The sequence below is a fragment of the Leptodactylus fuscus genome, chromosome 2 (genome assembly GCF_031893055.1).
Source record: "Leptodactylus fuscus isolate aLepFus1 chromosome 2, aLepFus1.hap2, whole genome shotgun sequence".
Classification (NCBI taxonomy): Eukaryota; Metazoa; Chordata; class Amphibia; order Anura; family Leptodactylidae; genus Leptodactylus; species Leptodactylus fuscus.
This window is the reverse complement of record NC_134266.1, coordinates 238,840,378-238,862,272: the sequence shown is the minus strand read 5'-3', so window position 1 is coordinate 238,862,272 and position 21,895 is coordinate 238,840,378.

Genomic DNA, 21,895 nt, shown 5'->3' with positions numbered 1-21,895 from the left:
GTGGGACTATTAAAGGCCTATCTTATCTTATCTTAATCTAAGCTTTCGCCCCACTTAAATCAGCCACACTAATATAACGATGAAAAATAACTCACATAATATCTAGACAAGACATGGTAACAGCTATAGTCCTATGTTATTTGATTTTCTGTATTATTGTTTTGAGGATCATTGTATGAAGTATAAGTCAGTTGCATAGAATAGATCATTAGTAAAGCAGTACTATTAATAGATTTGCATATGGAACAATCCAACAACAACAAAAAAATTGCAAACCAGAGAAGGTTTCTCACATTTTCTAGTTCATGCCATGAATCTGCCAATGGTGCCATGACTAAGGATCTTCTTACATGGCCTACAGCCTGCTGGCAGACTAGCTACGAGGTTGGAATCCCCCAGCTGCTTTATTAAGGTAATTAGTAATGATTACTAATTTGTACACTTTCCTCAAAGGGCATTCTCCATCAAAATAATTTATCGGCTTGTACATGGAAAGCTGCAAAAAAGCATGTGCACCTATGTACTAAAAAAATGGAATGAGCTGTGACAGACTATGGGGATGGTTACTGTAACTTGAACCTTCCAGCGGACACCCCATTAAATAAACACAAACTCTAGAATGTGGATAAAGCTGGGATTGGCCACAGCAAATTTATTGATTTAACAGAACTGATGAGAAAAAACTTCAACAAAACCCAAAACATCATGCCCCGCCCCTTCCTCCATGTCTTCACTCGTATGTTGACCCCTACAGGACAGCGGAAATGTGGGCTATTCTTCCTTAAACTGGGGCATGAACCCTACGCCACGCTGTGACAACTGAAACAAAAGAAGAAAGCGTAAACTAGAAACCACGAGAAAAACAAAACCAAAAAACTGCACGGGTAGAGTGGGAGGGAGTTCCTCTCACCACGGGATGGTAGAAGGTGCTAGACTCCGCCCACGTATCTGTGTTATATAGATTTAGCTCCGCCTCTGACTCCGCCTACACCACGCCCATACCACCGCCCCAAAGGGCGTCAAAACAAGCAGTATCGAGCAGGGTGAAGGTGAGGTCACATTTAAATCAAAACCATGACTTGTGCTGCTGCATTAACCCTTGAATACCCGAAAACCTCCATAGTCTCAGCCCTTATCGCTATTCTCTTCAAGGGCTAACAAACTGTATGAAAGGTCCTGTAGGCCTATAATGAAGCTTCTCCTATTACAGAGCCCGTGCTTGTTCTGATCATATGGCACGAGATTGGAATCAGCCCGACCTAATAGGTTTAGCATCTAAAAACCCCAGAACAAGTAAGTTAAAAAAGATTCCCTGGAAACCCCTTTAACCCATCCAACAAAGTTTGGGCATAAGCAGGGTGTTTGCACTTTGTAAAGTCTTAGACAAACTATTATTTTACTCCTAGACATCATATTAGATGCTGTTCATGGTTGTTTTTTCATTTGTTGAATAAAATTGAGCCATCATTTCTATAGCATTTCTATGAGGCCATCATGGAAGGTCTGGGGATAAGGACTCATTGTCCTCCATTAAGTTACATAGCCTTCCCAGTGTTTAGCTTTGTCAGCGGATTTGTTGGCTGGTCAGCAGGGACCTCCCCTGACAGTGGATATTGTAGGAGATATAGTGCTGTGACGCTAGGTTCACACTAGCGTTCAGGTCTCCGTTCTCAGCTTTCCGTCTTCTGCATGCAAAGCATGAAAGCTGCATGAAAGCTGTCAGAGCGGGTCCGGCTGTGAGCGCCGGTGAGCGTTTTATGCTCTCCACCGCGAAACCGGTTTTTTAAAACCGGACACAGAGTACTGCATGTCTGACTTTGTGTCCTATTTTTAAAAAAACGGTTTCGCGGTGGAGAGCATAAAACGCTCACCGGCGCTCCCGGCCGGACATCTTTCAAACCCATTCAAATGAATGGGATTGAAACATGCCGGCAGATTTCCGTCTCCTTCCTCTGTTTTGTGCAGGAAACAGAAACCTGCAGAACGGAGACCGGGCGCAGATGTGAAGGAACCCTAAGGGTGCATTCACACTGAGTAAATGCTAGCTTATTCTGAACGTAAAACACGTTCAGAATAAGTGGCGTCTAAAGCAGCTCCATTCATTTCTATGGGAGCGGGGATACGAGCGCTCCCCATAGAAATGAATGGGCTGCTTCTTTCACTCCGTGCAGTCCCATTGAAGTGAATGGGGAGTGCCGGCGTGTACGCTCCGGCATGAGCAGAGCTTGCCGTATACGCCGGCACTCCCCATTCACTTCAATGGGACTGCACGGAGTGAAAGAAGCAGCCCATTCATTTCTATGGGGACCGCTCGTATCCCCGCTCCCATAGAAATGAATGGAGCTGCTTTAGACGCCGCTTATTCTGAACGTGTTTTACGTTCAGAATAAGCTAGCGTTTAGAGATGAGCGAACAGTGTTCTATCGAACTCATGTTCGATCGGATATTAGGCTGTTCGGCATGTTCGAATCGAATCGAACACCGCGTGGTAAAGTGCGCCATTACTCGATTCCCCTCCCACCTTCCCTGGCGCCTTTTTTGCTCCAATAACAGCGCAGGGTAGGTGGGACAGGAACTACGACACCGGTGACGTTGAAAAAAGTAGGCAAAACCCATTGGCTGCCGAAAACATGTGACCTCTAATTTAAAAGAACAGCGCCGCCCAGCTTCGCGTCATTCTGAGCTTGCAATTCACCGAGGACGGAGGTTTCCGTCCAGCTAGCTAGGGCTTAGATTCTGGGTAGGCAGGGACAGGCTAGGATAGGAAGGAGAAGACAACCAACAGCTCTTGTAAGAGCTAAATTCCAGGGAGAAGCTTGTCAGTGTAACGTGGCACTGACGGGCTCAATCGCCGCAACCCAGCTTTCCCAGGATCCTGAATGGAATACACTGTCAGTGTATTCCCGTATACCCGATATATACCCCGATACCCGTTCCAACGGTGTGCCCCCCCACCTTCACCCCAGAAATACCCTGCAAGTCCCCTAGCAATAGAATTGGGGCTATATACACCCACAATTTTTACTACTGGTATACAGTGCCATTGTCTGACTGGGAATTCAAAGAATATATTGGGAATACAAATACCCTCATTTCTTGCTACTGCCATATAGTGCCAGTTTCTGACTGGTAATTCAAAGAATATATTGGGGTTACGTGCACCCACAATTTTTACTACTGGTATACAGTGCCATTGTCTGACTGGGAATTCAAAGAATATATTGGGAATACAAATACCCTCATTTCTTGCTACTGCCATATAGTGCCAGTGTCTGACTGGGAATTCAAAGAATATATTGGGGTTACGTGCACCCACAATTTTTACTACTGGTATACAGTGCCATTGTCTGACTGGGAATTCAAAGAGTATATTGGGAATACAAATACCCTCATTTCTTGCTACTGCCATATAGTGCCAGTTTCTGACTGGGAATTCAAAGAATATATTGGGGTTACGTGCACCCACAATTTTTACTACTGGTATACAGTGCCATTGTCTGACTGGGAATTCAAAGAGTATATTGGGAATACAAATACCCTCATTTCTTGCTACTGCCATATAGTGCCAGTTTCTGACTGGTAATTCAAAGAATATATTGGGGTTACGTGCACCCACAATTTTTACTACTGGTATACAGTGCCATTGTCTGACTGGGAATTCAAAGAGTATATTGGGAATACAAATACCCTCATTTCTTGCTACTGCCATATAGTGCCAGTTTCTGACTGGGAATTCAAAGAATATATTGGGGTTACGTGCACCCACAATTTTTACTACTGGTATACAGTGCCATTGTCTGACTGGGAATTCAAAGAATATATTGGGAATACAAATACCCTCATTTCTTGCTACTGCCATATAGTGCCAGTGTCTGACTGGTAATTCAAAGAATATATTGGGGTTACGTGCACCCACAATTTTTACTACTGGTATACAGTGCCATTGTCTGACTGGGAATTCAAAGAGTATATTGGGAATACAAATACCCTCATTTCTTGCTACTGCCATATAGTGCCAGTTTCTGACTGGTAATTCAAAGAATATATTGGGGTTACGTGCACCCACAATTTTTACTACTGGTATACAGTGCCATTGTCTGACTGGGAATTCAAAGAGTATATTGGGAATACAAATACCCTCATTTCTTGCTACTGCCATATAGTGCCAGTTTCTGACTGGTAATTCAAAGAATATATTGGGGTTACGTGCACCCACAATTTTTACTACTGGTATACAGTGCCATTGTCTGACAGGGAATTCAAAGAGTATATTGGGAATACAAATACCCTCATTTCTTGCTACTGCCATATAGTGCCAGTTTCTGACTGGGAATTCAAAGAATATATTGGGGTTACGTGCACCCACAATTTTTACTACTGGTATACAGTGCCATTGTCTGACTGGGAATTCAAAGAGTATATTGGGAATACAAATACCCTCATTTCTTGCTACTGCCATATAGTGCCAGTTTCTGACTGGTAATTCAAAGAATATATTGGGGTTACGTGCACCCACAATTTTTACTACTGGTATACAGTGCCATTGTCTGACTGGGAATTCAAAGAGTATATTGGGAATACAAATACCCTCATTTCTTGCTACTGCCATATAGTGCCAGTTTCTGACTGGGAATTCAAAGAATATATTGGGGTTACGTGCACCCACAATTTTTACTACTGGTATACAGTGCCATTGTCTGACTGGGAATTCAAAGAGTATATTGGGAATACAAATACCCTCATTTCTTGCTACTGCCATATAGTGCCAGTTTCTGACTGGTAATTCAAAGAATATATTGGGGTTACGTGCACCCACAATTTTTACTACTGGTATACAGTGCCATTGTCTGACTGGGAATTCAAAGAGTATATTGGGAATACAAATACCCTCATTTCTTGCTACTGCCATATAGTGCCAGTTTCTGACTGGGAATTCAAAGAATATATTGGGGTTACGTGCACCCACAATTTTTACTACTGGTATACAGTGCCATTGTCTGACTGGGAATTCAAAGAATATATTGGGGTTATAAATACCCTCATTTCTTGCTACTGCCATATAGTGCCAGTTTCTGACTGGTAATTCAAAGAATATATTGGGGTTACGTGCACCCACAATTTTTACTACTGGTATACAGTGCCATTGTCTGACTGGGAATTCAAAGAGTATATTGGGAATACAAATACCCTCATTTCTTGCTACTGCCATATAGTGCCAGTTTCTGACTGGTAATTCAAAGAATATATTGGGGTTACGTGCACCCACAATTTTTACTACTGGTATACAGTGCCATTGTCTGACTGGGAATTCAAAGAGTATATTGGGAATACAAATACCCTCATTTCTTGCTACTGCCATATAGTGCCAGTTTCTGACTGGGAATTCAAAGAATATATTGGGGTTACGTGCACCCACAATTTTTACTACTGGTATACAGTGCCATTGTCTGACTGGGAATTCAAAGAATATATTGGGAATACAAATACCCTCATTTCTTGCTACTGCCATATAGTGCCAGTGTCTGACTGGTAATTCAAAGAATATATTGGGGTTACGTGCACCCACAATTTTTACTACTGGTATACAGTGCCATTGTCTGACTGGGAATTCAAAGAGTATATTGGGAATACAAATACCCTCATTTCTTGCTACTGCCATATAGTGCCAGTTTCTGACTGGTAATTCAAAGAATATATTGGGGTTACGTGCACCCACAATTTTTACTACTGGTATACAGTGCCATTGTCTGACTGGGAATTCAAAGAGTATATTGGGAATACAAATACCCTCATTTCTTGCTACTGCCATATAGTGCCAGTTTCTGACTGGTAATTCAAAGAATATATTGGGGTTACGTGCACCCACAATTTTTACTACTGGTATACAGTGCCATTGTCTGACAGGGAATTCAAAGAGTATATTGGGAATACAAATACCCTCATTTCTTGCTACTGCCATATAGTGCCAGTTTCTGACTGGGAATTCAAAGAATATATTGGGGTTACGTGCACCCACAATTTTTACTACTGGTATACAGTGCCATTGTCTGACTGGGAATTCAAAGAGTATATTGGGAATACAAATACCCTCATTTCTTGCTACTGCCATATAGTGCCAGTTTCTGACTGGTAATTCAAAGAATATATTGGGGTTACGTGCACCCACAATTTTTACTACTGGTATACAGTGCCATTGTCTGACTGGGAATTCAAAGAGTATATTGGGAATACAAATACCCTCATTTCTTGCTACTGCCATATAGTGCCAGTTTCTGACTGGGAATTCAAAGAATATATTGGGGTTACGTGCACCCACAATTTTTACTACTGGTATACAGTGCCATTGTCTGACTGGGAATTCAAAGAGTATATTGGGAATACAAATACCCTCATTTCTTGCTACTGCCATATAGTGCCAGTTTCTGACTGGTAATTCAAAGAATATATTGGGGTTACGTGCACCCACAATTTTTACTACTGGTATACAGTGCCATTGTCTGACTGGGAATTCAAAGAGTATATTGGGAATACAAATACCCTCATTTCTTGCTACTGCCATATAGTGCCAGTTTCTGACTGGGAATTCAAAGAATATATTGGGGTTACGTGCACCCACAATTTTTACTACTGGTATACAGTGCCATTGTCTGACTGGGAATTCAAAGAGTATATTGGGAATACAAATACCCTCATTTCTTGCTACTGCCATATAGTGCCAGTTTCTGACTGGTAATTCAAAGAATATATTGGGGTTACGTGCACCCACAATTTTTACTACTGGTATACAGTGCCATTGTCTGACTGGGAATTCAAAGAGTATATTGGGAATACAAATACCCTCATTTCTTGCTACTGCCATATAGTGCCAGTTTCTGACTGGTAATTCAAAGAATATATTGGGGTTACGTGCACCCACAATTTTTACTACTGGTATACAGTGCCATTGTCTGACTGGGAATTCAAAGAGTATATTGGGAATACAAATACCCTCATTTCTTGCTACTGCCATATAGTGCCAGTTTCTGACTGGTAATTCAAAGAATATATTGGGGTTACGTGCACCCACAATTTTTACTACTGGTATACAGTGCCATTGTCTGACTGGGAATTCAAAGAGTATATTGGGAATACAAATACCCTCATTTCTTGCTACTGCCATATAGTGCCAGTTTCTGACTGGGAATTCAAAGAATATATTGGGGTTACGTGCACCCACAATTTTTACTACTGGTATACAGTGCCATTGTCTGACTGGGAATTCAAAGAGTATATTGGGAATACAAATACCCTCATTTCTTGCTACTGCCATATAGTGCCAGTTTCTGACTGGTAATTCAAAGAATATATTGGGGTTACGTGCACCCACAATTTTTACTACTGGTATACAGTGCCATTGTCTGACTGGGAATTCAAAGAGTATATTGGAATACAAATACCCTCATTTCTTGCTACTGCCATATAGTGCCAGTTTCTGACTGGGAATTCAAAGAATATATTGGGGTTACGTGCACCCACAATTTTTACTACTGGTATACAGTGCCATTGTCTGACTGGGAATTCAAAGAGTATATTGGGGTTATAAATACCCTCATTTCTTGCTACTGCCATATAGTGCCAGTTTCTGACTGGTAATTCAAAGAATATATTGGGGTTACGTGCACCCACAATTTTTACTACTGGTATACAGTGCCATTGTCTGACTGGGAATTCAAAGAGTATATTGGGAATACAAATACCCTCATTTCTTGCTACTGCCATATAGTGCCAGTTTCTGACTGGGAATTCAAAGAATATATTGGGGTTACGTGCACCCACAATTTTTACTACTGGTATACAGTGCCATTGTCTGACTGGGAATTCAAAGAGTATATTGGGAATACAAATACCCTCATTTCTTGCTACTGCCATATAGTGCCAGTTTCTGACTGGGAATTCAAAGAATATATTGGGGTTACGTGCACCCACAATTTTTACTACTGGTATACAGTGCCATTGTCTGACTGGGAATTCAAAGAATATATTGGGGTTATAAATACCCTCATTTCTTGCTACTGCCATATAGTGCCAGTTTCTGACTGGGAATTCAAAGAATATATTGGGGTTACGTGCACCCACAATTTTTACTACTGGTATACAGTGCCATTGTCTGACTGGGAATTCAAAGAGTATATTGGGAATACAAATACCCTCATTTCTTGCTACTGCCATATAGTGCCAGTTTCTGACTGGTAATTCAAAGAATATATTGGGGTTACGTGCACCCACAATTTTTACTACTGGTATACAGTGCCATTGTCTGACTGGGAATTCAAAGAGTATATTGGGAATACAAATACCCTCATTTCTTGCTACTGCCATATAGTGCCAGTTTCTGACTGGGAATTCAAAGAATATATTGGGGTTACGTGCACCCACAATTTTTACTACTGGTATACAGTGCCATTGTCTGACTGGGAATTCAAAGAGTATATTGGGAATACAAATACCCTCATTTCTTGCTACTGCCATATAGTGCCAGTTTCTGACTGGTAATTCAAAGAATATATTGGGGTTACGTGCACCCACAATTTTTACTACTGGTATACAGTGCCATTGTCTGACTGGGAATTCAAAGAGTATATTGGGAATACAAATACCCTCATTTCTTGCTACTGCCATATAGTGCCAGTTTCTGACTGGGAATTCAAAGAATATATTGGGGTTACGTGCACCCACAATTTTTACTACTGGTATACAGTGCCATTGTCTGACTGGGAATTCAAAGAGTATATTGGGAATACAAATACCCTCATTTCTTGCTACTGCCATATAGTGCCAGTTTCTGACTGGTAATTCAAAGAATATATTGGGGTTACGTGCACCCACAATTTTTACTACTGGTATACAGTGCCATTGTCTGACTGGGAATTCAAAGAGTATATTGGGAATACAAATACCCTCATTTCTTGCTACTGCCAAATAGTGCCAGTTTCTGACTGGTAATTCAAAGAATATATTGGGGTTACGTGCACCCACAATTTTTACTACTGGTATACAGTGCCATTGTCTGACTGGGAATTCAAAGAGTATATTGGGAATACAAATACCCTCATTTCTTGCTACTGCCATATAGTGCCAGTTTCTGACTGGTAATTCAAAGAATATATTGGGGTTACGTGCACCCACATTTTTTACTACTGGTATACAGTGCCATTGTCTGACTGGGAATTCAAAGAGTATATTGGGAATACAAATACCCTCATTTCTTGCTACTGCCATATAGTGCCAGTTTCTGACTGGGAATTCAAAGAATATATTGGGGTTACGTGCACCCACAATTTTTACTACTGGTATACAGTGCCATTGTCTGACTGGGAATTCAAAGAGTATATTGGGAATACAAATACCCTCATTTCTTGCTACTGCCATATAGTGCCAGTTTCTGACTGGTAATTCAAAGAATATATTGGGGTTACGTGCACCCACAATTTTTACTACTGGTATACAGTGCCATTGTCTGACTGGGAATTTAAAGAGTATATTGGGAATACAAATACCCTCATTTCTTGCTACTGCCATATAGTGCCAGTTTCTGACTGGGAATTCAAAGAATATATTGGGGTTACGTGCACCCACAATTTTTACTACTGGTATACAGTGCCATTGTCTGACTGGGAATTCAAAGAGTATATTGGGGTTATAAATACCCTCATTTCTTGCTACTGCCATATAGTGCCAGTTTCTGACTGGTAATTCAAAGAATATATTGGGGTTACGTGCACCCACAATTTTTACTACTGGTATACAGTGCCATTGTCTGACTGGGAATTCAAAGAGTATATTGGGAATACAAATACCCTCATTTCTTGCTACTGCCATATAGTGCCAGTTTCTGACTGGGAATTCAAAGAATATATTGGGGTTACGTGCACCCACAATTTTTACTACTGGTATACAGTGCCATTGTCTGACTGGGAATTCAAAGAGTATATTGGGAATACAAATACCCTCATTTCTTGCTACTGCCATATAGTGCCAGTTTCTGACTGGGAATTCAAAGAATATATTGGGGTTACGTGCACCCACAATTTTTACTACTGGTATACAGTGCCATTGTCTGACTGGGAATTCAAAGAATATATTGGGGTTATAAATACCCTCATTTCTTGCTACTGCCATATAGTGCCAGTTTCTGACTGGGAATTCAAAGAATATATTGGGGTTACGTGCACCCACAATTTTTACTACTGGTATACAGTGCCATTGTCTGACTGGGAATTCAAAGAGTATATTGGGAATACAAATACCCTCATTTCTTGCTACTGCCATATAGTGCCAGTTTCTGACTGGGAATTCAAAGAATATATTGGGGTTACGTGCACCCACAATTTTTACTACTGGTATACAGTGCCATTGTCTGACTGGGAATTCAAAGAATATATTGGGAATACAAATACCCTCATTTCTTGCTACTGCCATATAGTGCCAGTGTCTGACTGGTAATTCAAAGAATATATTGGGGTTACGTGCACCCACAATTTTTACTACTGGTATACAGTGCCATTGTCTGACTGGGAATTCAAAGAGTATATTTGGAATACAAATACCCTCATTTCTTGCTACTGCCATATAGTGCCAGTTTCTGACTGGTAATTCAAAGAATATATTGGGGTTACGTGCACCCACAATTTTTACTACTGGTATACAGTGCCATTGTCTGACTGGGAATTCAAAGAGTATATTGGGAATACAAATACCCTCATTTCTTGCTACTGCCATATAGTGCCAGTTTCTGACTGGTAATTCAAAGAATATATTGGGGTTACGTGCACCCACAATTTTTACTACTGGTATACAGTGCCATTGTCTGACTGGGAATTCAAAGAGTATATTGGGAATACAAATACCCTCATTTCTTGCTACTGCCATATAGTGCCAGTTTCTGACTGGGAATTCAAAGAATATATTGGGGTTACGTGCACCCACAATTTTTACTACTGGTATACAGTGCCAATTTCTAACTAGGAATTCAAAATGCGCAAGGCTCCCGGAAAGGGACGTGGACGAGGCCGTGGGCGAGGTCGGGGGAATGGTTCTGGGGAGCAAGGTAGCAGTGAAGCCACAGGGCGTCCCGTGCCTACTCCTGTGGGGCAGCAAGCATTGCGCCACTCCACAGTGCCAGGGTTGCTTGCCACATTAACTAAACTGCAGGGTACAAACCTTAGTAGGCCCGAGAACCAGGAACAGGTCTTGCAATGGCTGTCAGAGAACGCTTACAGCACATTGTCCAGCAGCCAGTCAGACTCTGCCTCCTCTCCTCCTATTACCCAACAGTCTTGTCTTCCTTCCTCCCAAAATTCCGAAGCTTTACAGAACAATAACCCAAACTGTCCCTGCTCCCCAGAGCTGTTCTCTGCTCCTTTCATTGTCCCTCAACCTGCCTCTCCACGTCACGATTCCACGAACCTAACAGAGGAGCATCTGTGTCCAGATGCTCAAACACTAGAGTCTCCTCCATCTCCGTTCGATTTGGTGGTGGATGACCAGCAACCCACCCTCATCGACGATGATGTGACGCAGTTGCCGTCAGGGCATCCAGTTGACCGGCGCATTGTGCGGGAGGAGGAGATGAGACAGGAGTTGGAAGAGGAAGTGGTGGATGATGAGGACACTGACCCGACCTGGACAGGGGGGATGTCAAGCGGGGAAAGTAGTGTGGATGTTGAGGCAGGTGCAGCACCAAAAAGGGTAGCTAGAGGCAGAGGCAGAGGTCAGCAGCTTAGGCGAAGCCAGGCCACACCCGGAATCTCCCAAGATGTTCCAGTTCGTACCCAGCCCCGAAAAACTCCCACCTCGAGGGCACGTTTCTCGAAGGTGTGGAGTTTTTTCAAGGAATGCGCCGAGGACAGATATAGTGTTGTCTGCACAATTTGCCTCTCGAAATTGATTAGGGGCTCTGAGAAGAGCAACCTGTCCACCACTTCAATGCGCCGTCATTTGGAATCCAAGCACTGGAATCAGTGGCAGGCAGCAACGGCAGGACAAAGGCCGCCTGCCGTTCACGCCACTGCCACTGCCTCTGCCTCTGCCACTGCCACTGCTGACTGTGCTGGCGATGCACTCCAGAGGACGAGCCAGGACACCACTTCATCTGCCTCCGCCACTTTGTTGACTTCTACCTCATCCTCCCCTGGTCCTGTCTTATCTCCTTCTCCTGCACCATCAAAGGCACCATCAGGCGTTTCTTTACAACAACCCACCATCTCTCAGACATTGGAGCGGCGGCAGAAATACACTGCTAACCACCCACACGCGCAAGCCTTGAACGCCAACATCGCTAAACTGCTGGCCCAGGAGATGTTGGCGTTCCGGCTTGTTGAAACTCCCGCCTTCCTGGACCTGATGGCAACTGCGGCACCTCGCTATGCCGTCCCTAGCCGTCACTACTTCTCCCGGTGTGCCGTCCCCGCCTTGCACCAGCACGTGTCACTCAACATCAGGCGGGCCCTTAGTTCCGCGCTTTGCACAAAGGTCCACTTGACCACCGACGCGTGGACAAGTGCATGCGGACAGGGACGCTACATTTCACTGACGGCACACTGGGTGAATGTAGTTGAGGCTGGGACTGCTTCCCAAACTGGCCCGGTGTACCTCGTCTCCCCGCCTAACATTCCTGGCAGGGACACGAGAAGAACACCCCCCTCCTCCTCCTCCTCTACCGCCTCCTCCTCCGCCACCGCCTCCTCCTCCGCCACCGCCTCCTCCTCCGCTGTTAGATTGACCCCAGCTACGAGTTGGAAACGTTGCAGCACTGGCGTTGGTAGACGTCAGCAGGCTGTGCTGAAGCTGATCAGTTTGGGGGACAGACAGCACACTGCCTCCGAGGTGAGGGATGCCCTCCTCGATGAGACGGCAATATGGTTTGAGCCGCTGCACCTGGGCCCAGGCATGGTCGTTTGTGATAACGGCCGGAACCTGGTAGCAGCTCTGGAGCTTGCCGGACTCCAACATGTTCCATGCCTGGCCCACGTCTTCAACCTAGTGGTGCAACGTTTCCTAAAGAGCTACCCCAATGTTCCAGAGCTACTGGTGAAAGTGCGGCGCATGTGCGCCCACTTTCGCAAGTCGACAGTAGCCGCTGCTAGCTTAAAATCTCTCCAGCAACGCCTGCATGTGCCACAACACCGGCTTTTGTGCGACGTCCCCACACGCTGGAACTCAACGTTTCAGATGTTGAATAGAGTGGTTGAGCAGCAGAGACCTTTGATGGAATACCAGCTACAAAACCCTAGGGTGCCACAAAGTCAGCTGCCTCAGTTTCACATCCATGAGTGGCCATGGATGAGAGACCTTTGTGACATCCTACGGGTCTTTGAGGAGTCCACAAGGAGGGTGAGCTCTGAGGATGCGATGGTGAGCCTTACAATCCCGCTCTTGTGTGTTCTGAGAGAATCCCTGATTGACATCAGGGATAACTCAGATCACACAGAGGAGTTAGGGATAGCATCCGATCCGTCACAGCTGGAGAGTAGGTCCACACATCTGTCCGCTTCACTGCGTTTAATGGAGGAGGAGGAGGAGGAGGAAGAAGAGTTGTCCGATGATGTGATGGTGATACAGGAGGCTTCCGGGCAACTTCGAATCGTCCCATTGTTGCAGCGCGGATGGGTAGACATGGAGGATGAGGAGGAAATGGAGATTGAACTTTCCGGTGGGGCCAGAGGAGTCATGCCAACTAACACTGTGGCAGACATGGCTGAGTTCATGTTGGGGTGCTTTACAACCGACAAGCGTATTGTCAAAATCATGGAGGACAACCAGTACTGGATCTTTGCTATCCTTGACCCCCGGTATAAAAACAACATCTCGTCTTTTATTCCGGTAGAGGGGAGGGCCAATCGCATCAATGCTTGCCACAGGCAATTGGTGCAGAATATGATGGAGATGTTTCCAGCATGTGACGTTGGCGGCAGGGAGGGCAGTTCCTCCAGTAGGCAACCAAGTTCTCACCGGTCCACACAAACGAGGGGCACACTGTCTAAGGTCTGGGACACCTTGATGGCACCCCCTCGCCAAAGTGCCGCCACGGAGGGTCCTAGTGTCACCAGGCGTGAGAAGTATAGGCGCATGTTGCGGGAATACCTTTCCGACCACAGCCCTGTCCTCTCCGACCCCTCTGCGCCCTACACGTATTGGGTGTCGAAGTTGGACCTGTGGCTTGAACTTGCCCTATATGCCTTGGAGGTGCTGTCCTGTCCTGCCGCCAGCGTCCTATCTGAGAGGGTGTTCAGTGCAGCCGGTGGCATCATCACTGACAAGCGCACCCGTCTGTCAGCTGAGAGTGCCGACCGGCTCACTTTGATAAAAATGAACCACCACTGGATAGAGCCTTCATTTTTGTGCCCACCTGTGTAAAGCACCCCAACATGAAACTCCATGTCTGTACTCAACCTCTCCAATTCCTCCGCATCCTCATACTCATCCACCATAAGCGTTGCACAATTCTGCTAATACTAGGCTCCCTCCAACATGATTTCCCCCAACTCTGCTGGTTAGAGGCTCCCTCCACCCTGATTTCCACCAACTCTGCTGGTTAGAGGCTCCCTCCACCCTGCTTTCCCACAACTCTGCTGGTTAGAGGCTCCTTCCACCATGAATTTGCCCAAACTGGGCTGTTTAGAGGCTCCCTCCACCATGAATTGGTCCAAACTGGGTTTTTTAGAGGCTCCCTCCACCATGAATTGGTCCAAACTGGGCTGGTTAGAGGCTCCCTCCACCATGAATTGGTCCAAACTGGGCTGGTTAGAGGCTCCCTCCACCATGAATTGGTCCAAACTGGGCTGGTTAGAGGCTCCCTCCACCATGAATTGGTCCAAACTGGGCTGGTTAGAGGCTCCCTCCACCATGAATTGGTCCAAACTGGGCTGGTTAGAGGCTCCCTCCACCATGAATTTCCCAAAACTTGGCTGTTTAGAGGCTCCCTCCACCATTAATTGGTCCAAACTGGGCTGGTTAGAGGCTCCCTCCACCATGAATTTGCCCAAACTGGGCTGTTTAGAGGCTCCCTCCACCATGAATTTGCCCAAACTGGGCTGGTTAGAGGCTCCCTCCACCATGAATTGGTCCAAACTGGGGTTTTTAGAGGCTCCCTCCACCATGAATTGGTCCAAACTTGGCTGTTTAGAGGCTCCCTCCACCATGAATTGGTCCAAACTGGGGTGGTTAGAGGCTCCCTCCACCATGAATTTGCCCAAACTGGGCTGTTTAGAGGCTCCCTCCACCATGAATTTGCCCAAACTGGGCTGGTTAGAGGCTCCCTCCACCATGAATTGGTCCAAACTGGGGTGGTTAGAGGCTCCCTCCACCATTAATTGGTCCAAACTGGGCTGGTTAGAGGCTCCCTCCACAATTAATTGGTCCAAACTGGGCTAATTAGAGGCTCCCTCCACCATGAATTGGTCCAAACTGGGTTTTTTAGAGGCTCCCTCCACCATGAATTTGCCCAAACTGGGCTGTTTAGAGGCTCCCTCCACCATGAATTGGTCCAAACTGGGCTGGTTAGAGGCTCCCTCCACCATGAATTGGTCCAAACTGGGGTGGTTAGAGGCTCCCTCCACCATGAATTTGCCCAAACTGGGCTGTTTAGAGGCTCCCTCCACCATGAATTTGCCCAAACTGGGCTGGTTAGAGGCTCCCTCCACCATGAATTGGTCCAAACTGGGCTGGTTAGAGGCTCCCTCCACCATGAATTTGCCCAAACTGGGCTGTTTAGAGGCTCCCTCCACCATGAATTTGCCCAAACTGGGCTGGTTAGAGGCTCCCTCCACCATGAATTGGTCCAAACTGGGCTGGTTAGAGGCTCCCTCCACCATGAATTTGCCCAAACTGGGCTGTTTAGAGGCTCCCTCCACCATGAATTTGCCCAAACTGGGCTGGTTAGAGGCTCCCTCCACCATGAATTGGTCCAAACGGGTTTTTAGAGGCTCCCTTCACCATGAATTGGTCCAAACTTGGCTGTTTAGAGGCTCCCTCCACCATGAATTGGTCCAAACTGGGGTGGTTAGAGGCTCCCTCCACCATGAATTTGCCCAAACTGGGCTGTTTAGAGGCTCCCTCCACCATGAATTGGTCCAAACTTGGCTGTTTAGAGGCTCCCTCCACCATGAATTGGTCCAAACTGGGGTGGTTAGAGGCTCCCTCCACCATTAATTGGTCCAAACTGGGCTGGTTAGAGGCTCCCTCCACAATTAATTGGTCCAAACTGGGCTAATTAGAGGCTCCCTCCACCATGAATTGGTCCAAACTGGGTTTTTTAGAGGCTCCCTCCACCATGAATTTGCCCAAACTGGGCTGTTTAGAGGCTCCCTCCACCATGAATTGGTCCAAACTGGGCTGGTTAGAGGCTCCCTCCACCATGAATTTCCCAAAACTTGGCTGTTTAGAGGCTCCCTCCACCATTAATTGGTCCAAACTGGGCTGGTTAGAGGCTCCCTCCACCATGAATTGGTCCAAACTGGGCTGGTTAGAGGCTCCCTCCACCATGAATTTCCCAAAACTTGGCTGTTTAGAGGCTCCCTCCACCATTAATTGGTCCAAACTGGGCTGGTTAGAGGCTCCCTCCACCATGAATTTGCCCAAACTGGGCTGTTTAGAGGCTCCCTCCACCATGAATTGGTCCAAACTGGGTTTTTTAGAGGCTCCCTCCACCATGAATTGGTCCAAACTGGGCTGGTTAGAGGCTCCCTCCACCATGAATTGGTCCAAACTGGGCTGGTTAGAGGCTCCCTCCACCATGAATTGGTCCAAACTGGGCTGGTTAGAGGCTCCCTCCACCATGAATTGGTCCAAACTGGGCTGGTTAGAGGCTCCCTCCACCATGAATTGGTCCAAACTGGGCTGGTTAGAGGCTCCCTCCACCATGAATTTCCCAAAACTTGGCTGTTTAGAGGCTCCCTCCACCATTAATTGGTCCAAACTGGGCTGGTTAGAGGCTCCCTCCACCATGAATTTGCCCAAACTGGGCTGTTTAGAGGCTCCCTCCACCATGAATTTGCCCAAACTGGGCTGGTTAGAGGCTCCCTCCACCATGAATTGGTCCAAACTGGGGTTTTTAGAGGCTCCCTCCACCATGAATTGGTCCAAACTTGGCTGTTTAGAGGCTCCCTCCACCATGAATTGGTCCAAACTGGGGTGGTTAGAGGCTCCCTCCACCATTAATTGGTCCAAACTGGGCTGGTTAGAGGCTCCCTCCACAATTAATTGGTCCAAACTGGGCTAATTAGAGGCTCCCTCCACCATGAATTGGTCCAAACTGGGTTTTTTAGAGGCTCCCTCCACCATGAATTTGCCCAAACTGGGCTGTTTAGAGGCTCCCTCCACCATGAATTGGTCCAAACTGGGCTGGTTAGAGGCTCCCTCCACCATGAATTGGTCCAAACTGGGGTGGTTAGAGGCTCCCTCCACCATGAATTTGCCCAAACTGGGCTGTTTAGAGGCTCCCTCCACCATGAATTTGCCCAAACTGGGCTGGTTAGAGGCTCCCTCCACCATGAATTGGTCCAAACTGGGCTGGTTAGAGGCTCCCTCCACCATGAATTTGCCCAAACTGGGCTGTTTAGAGGCTCCCTCCACCATGAATTTGCCCAAACTGGGCTGGTTAGAGGCTCCCTCCACCATGAATTGGTCCAAACGGGTTTTTAGAGGCTCCCTTCACCATGAATTGGTCCAAACTTGGCTGTTTAGAGGCTCCCTCCACCATGAATTGGTCCAAACTGGGGTGGTTAGAGGCTCCCTCCACCATGAATTTGCCCAAACTGGGCTGTTTAGAGGCTCCCTCCACCATGAATTGGTCCAAACTGGGTTTTTTAGAGGCTCCCTCCACCATGAATTGGTCCAAACTGGGCTGGTTAGAGGCTCCCTCCACCATGAATTGGTCCAAACTGGGCTGGTTAGAGGCTCCCTCCACCATGAATTGGTCCAAACTGGGCTGGTTAGAGGCTCCCTCCACCATGAATTTCCCAAAACTTGGCTGTTTATAGGCTCCCTCCACCATTAATTGGTCCAAACTGGGCTGGTTAGAGGCTCCCTCCACCATGAATTGGTCCAAACTGGGCTGGTTAGAGGCTCCCTCCACCATGAATTTCCCAAAACTTGGCTGTTTAGAGGCTCCCTCCACCATTAATTGGTCCAAACTGGGCTGGTTAGAGGCTCCCTCCACCATGAATTTGCCCAAACTGGGCTGTTTAGAGGCTCCCTCCACCATGAATTGGTCCAAACTGGGCTGGTTAGAGGCTCCCTCCACCATGAATTGGTCCAAACTGGGCTGGTTAGAGGCTCCCTCCACCATGAATTTCCCAAAACTTGGCTGTTTAGAGGCTCCCTCCACCATTAATTGGTCCAAACTGGGCTGGTTAGAGGCTCCCTCCACCATGAATTTGCCCAAACTGGGCTGTTTAGAGGCTCCCTCCACCATGAATTTGCCCAAACTGGGCTGGTTAGAGGCTCCCTCCACCATGAATTGGTCCAAACTGGGGTTTTTAGAGGCTCCCTCCACCATGAATTGGTCCAAACTTGGCTGTTTAGAGGCTCCCTCCACCATGAATTGGTCCAAACTGGGGTGGTTAGAGGCTCCCTCCACCATTAATTGGTCCAAACTGGGCTGGTTAGAGGCTCCCTCCACCATGAATTTCCCAAAACTTGGCTGTTTAGAGGCTCCCTCCACCATTAATTGGTCCAAACTGGGCTGGTTAGAGGCTCCCTCCACCATGAATTTGCCCAAACTGGGCTGTTTAGAGGCTCCCTCCACCATGAATTTGCCCAAACTGGGCTGGTTAGAGGCTCCCTCCACCATGAATTGGTCCAAACTGGGCTGGTTAGAGGCTCCCTCCACCATGAATTTGCCCAAACTGGGCTGTTTAGAGGCTCCCTCCACCATGAATTTGCCCAAACTGGGCTGGTTAGAGGCTCCCTCCACCATGAATTGGTCCAAACGGGTTTTTAGAGGCTCCCTTCACCATGAATTGGTCCAAACTTGGCTGTTTAGAGGCTCCCTCCACCATGAATTGGTCCAAACTGGGGTGGTTAGAGGCTCCCTCCACCATGAATTTGCCCAAACTGGGCTGTTTAGAGGCTCCCTCCACCATGAATTGGTCCAAACTGGGTTTTTTAGAGGCTCCCTCCACCATGAATTGGTCCAAACTGGGCTGGTTAGAGGCTCCCTCCACCATGAATTGGTCCAAACTGGGGTGGTTAGAGGCTCCCTCCACCATTAATTGGTCCAAACTGGGCTGGTTAGAGGCTCCCTCCACCATTAATTGGTCCAAACTGGGCTGGTTAGAGGCTCCCTCCACCATGAATTTGCCCAAACTGGGCTGGTTAGAGGCTCCCTCCACCATGAATTGGTCCAAACTGGGGTTTTTAGAGGCTCCCTCCACCATGAATTGGTCCAAACTGGGGTTTTTAGAGTCTCCCTCCACCATGAATTGGTCCAAACTGGGGTTTTTAGAGGCTCCCTCCACCATGAATTTGCCCAAACTCTGCTGGTTAGAGGCTCAATCCACCCTGATTTTCAAAACAAATGTTGGTGCCAACCTCAACTTACTACAAGGGCCAAATTCACTGCTGGTGACAAGCTCTCCTCACTGCAAGTGCCAAATACACATGTTTCAAGGTGTTTTCCTACTGTCAGAGAGGTGGTATTGAGTGTGTAAAGTGTGTAGTTGTTAGGCTGTGATGTTGGGGTAATAGAGGGTCTTTGGTGTGTTAGATGCCCCCAGACATGCTTCCCCTGCTGTCCCAGTGTCATTCCAGAGGTGTTGGCATCATTTCCTGGGGTGTCATAGTGGACTTGGTGACCCTCCAGACACGGATTTGGGTTTCCCCCTTAACGAGTATCTGTTCCCCATAGACTATAATGGGGTTCGAAACCCGTTCGAACACATGAACATTGAGCGGCTGTTCGAATCGAATTTCGAACCTCGAACATTTTAGTGTTCGCTCATCTCTACTAGCGTTTACTCAGTGTGAATGCACCCTTAGTTGGATTTCAACTATCTGATCCTTTTGTTTCAGGTAAACAAGCCACTGCCAGAAGTGAACATATTACCCCTCGTTTAATGAAAGAAAACCCCACAATGGTCACAATGGTCTGGCAACAGTAAAAATAACCAAACTACAAGTTGACAAGCCACAAAGCTTCTGAGAGAATGTCCTATGGACAGAGGAGACAAAAATGAGACTTTTTGGCAAGGCACATCAACTCTATGTTCACAGACGGAAAAATGAAGCATATCTTGAGAAGATCACTGTCCCTACTGTGAAACATGGAGGAGGCTCTGTTATGTTCTAGGGCTGCTTCGCTGCATCTGGCACAGAGTGTCTTGAATCTGTGCAGGGTACAATGAAATCTCAAGACTATCAAGGGATTCTAAAGAGAAATGTGCTCCAATTCCCCTCTTATATGAATTACTCCACCCTCTATATAAATATCTAAAGTGTGCAAAAAATAAAAAATAAACATACTGTACTTATTGACTCGAGTATAAGCCAAGGGGAGGGGGAAATGCAGCAGCTACTGGAAAATTTCAAAAATTAAAATAGATACCAATAAATATACATTAACTGATCACCGATCTTTACATTAAAAATAAATTGATAGGGCTGCAAATGCAGATACATATAGCACAGGTATAGGACACATAGGACCTACTCCATAAGTTGCAGCTGTTCAATTTGCCCCGGACTCACAGCCGCAAAAGCGACGGTATCTATGTGTATGGGACCATTGAAATGTAATAGTCCATAATTTTATCCATCATTGCAGATAAAACATCTGGTCATGTGTATTACAGTTTAGTAGCTCCATGTGTCTCAGGTTAATAGCAGATAACCCCATCATGTCCCTCATATTAACCCCCTGTGTGCCTCATATAAGGGTCACCGACATGTGAGAAACATGGAGGTAATAATTATTACATTAAATATTATTAAGGCACTTTATTATTACCTCCATATGTCTCACCTATTAGTAACCCTTATATGGGGCACACAGGGGTTAATGTGAGGGACATGATGGGGTTAACTGCTATTAATGTGAGGCACATGGAGTTACTGAAACAAAATTTATAACCCCAAATGCCTGACATTACTAGGAATAGTAACTCCAGCAGGTACCTGTGTGTTTTATTTTCACTGTACTGTATGTGCTCTCCTCGATGCAGACACAGGAGCAGGGACCTGTTGCCTTCTGGGCTTTCATCTCTCTTGCTAGTGAAGGGGGGAGTGTCCTATATCATTACTGTAGCAACCACTGAAGGACTCTCCCCCTTCACTTAATTTATGCAGGTCCTTGCAGTCCTGTGCTGCGTGCCTCATTTTGTTGGACCCTGACTCAATTATAAGCCGAGGGGGGATTTTTCAGCATAAAAACTGTGCTAAAAAAGTCGGCTTATACTCGATTATATACGGTAAACATAATACTACTACTACTACTACTTCCGATCTCCTGATGAGGAGCCATTGCCGCTGCTCATTGGTGCAGGACAGTGACAGACCAGGAACATCTTAGGACAGCTCGTAGACTACAGGCCTATAGTGGCTTTTGGCTTAGCAGCTACTTACTAGTAGTGAAGGAAGCGAGAGTCTTCCTCCTCTACCGTGCACTTGAGTGTGTAACTTATGTTGCGATGGTTCCAAGGTGGGCCACCCACAGTTAGTGAGTGGGTCCAAGGACCACTGTCCCCCCCCCCCCCCCCAAGCTAGCTACGCCTCTGACTGTGATTCTAAACATATGATATATTTTTTTTTTTTTTTTATTGTATTCATTATATTACATATTTTTCCAACATTGTATATACTGTATAGTCTTCTTTTGTGTTTGGAGCTCTTGGGAATATTTTTCTCTCTATCCCTTTCAGAT